This window comes from Canis aureus, chromosome 24 (genome assembly GCF_053574225.1).
Source record: "Canis aureus isolate CA01 chromosome 24, VMU_Caureus_v.1.0, whole genome shotgun sequence".
Classification (NCBI taxonomy): Eukaryota; Metazoa; Chordata; class Mammalia; order Carnivora; family Canidae; genus Canis; species Canis aureus.
The window spans coordinates 41,702,761-41,703,824 of record NC_135634.1 but is presented as its reverse complement, the minus strand read 5'-3'; the positions used below and the strand labels follow the sequence as shown (position 1 = coordinate 41,703,824).

Genomic DNA, 1,064 nt, shown 5'->3' with positions numbered 1-1,064 from the left:
GTTGTCACTGCCCCGAGTAAAACTTTCATCCTGTAGGTTCAGGACAAGGTTGTCATCAGTGAGATAGATATGGTTCTGCAATGTAGCGATTGTCTTGGAGATATTCTGGGCTGCCTGGATCTTGTGCAGTTCCATCTAGCCAGAATTGTTGCTCAGGGTTCCTCCAAAGTGAGAAGGTTGGGGTTAAGAGTTCACACAAAGCCCAATCTCAATCCTGGCCCGATCCTTACTCCTCTAGCCCTTCTCTGGGCTGCCAAGGCTGTGCTCAGATGGCTCATGCCTGGTCCCACTCTGGTCCCCACCTGTAGGCCCCCATGCAGGAAGCTTCCAGGAACCGGAGGTAAGGCCAGCAGTGCTATTGATCTGCCTTACAGTGAGAGCCAGGCCTCAGGCACCCCCCCACACACACACAAACAAGTAGACTTTTTAATGGGGGAGTTTCTGGAGGGCTTCTTTGCCTTTTTATTTCGTCTAAAAGAGAAAGTCTGAAGAGATGAGGGTCAGTGGGTAGTTGGGTGTCTGTGGTATCATAGGGAGCTTCTCTTTACCAATCCTGTCACTGCAGTTGGGATCACACAGGTCTCACAGCAATAGGGCTCCATCCTTCCACTCCCAGGCACCATGAATCTGAGAAGCTTAAACCTGAAGAACTAATGAGCTGAGAAGCATCTGCCTGGAGATTTGGAAAAGTAGATCCACCACACACACACACACACACACACACACACAAAATCACACACCATCTCTCTGAAAGAGAAGAAAAAGACGTATGTGAATTCCCTGAATATCTGATAAGCTCTTACTATTTGCCAGTTATCGAGCTAAATGCAGAGAGATACTAAACCAAATTAACTAGATCCTATTAATAAGCCATTCAGAGAGAATGGCTGCCCTGGACATTTGCCTAGACCAATAGCAGGCTTTGCATAAGTGAGAAATAAATTTCTATTTATTAAACTCCTGAGAATTGTGAGTTTTTTTTTTTTTATTTAATTGCAGTTGACCTTATCTATCCCAAGATGGCTAACTAACACATGGCCCTTGCCTGTGACAGGTCCATAATC

General features: G+C 45.9%; 1 non-coding gene across 1 annotated transcript; it reads right to left on the bottom strand.

Moving 5' to 3' along the window:
• Positions 1-251: 251 nt before the first annotated feature.
• Positions 252-475, bottom strand: LOC144296633 (small nucleolar RNA U89). Its single transcript, XR_013363658.1, has one exon. It is a non-coding gene; the product is annotated as a small nucleolar RNA U89 (small nucleolar RNA).
• Positions 476-1,064: the final 589 nt, after the last annotated feature.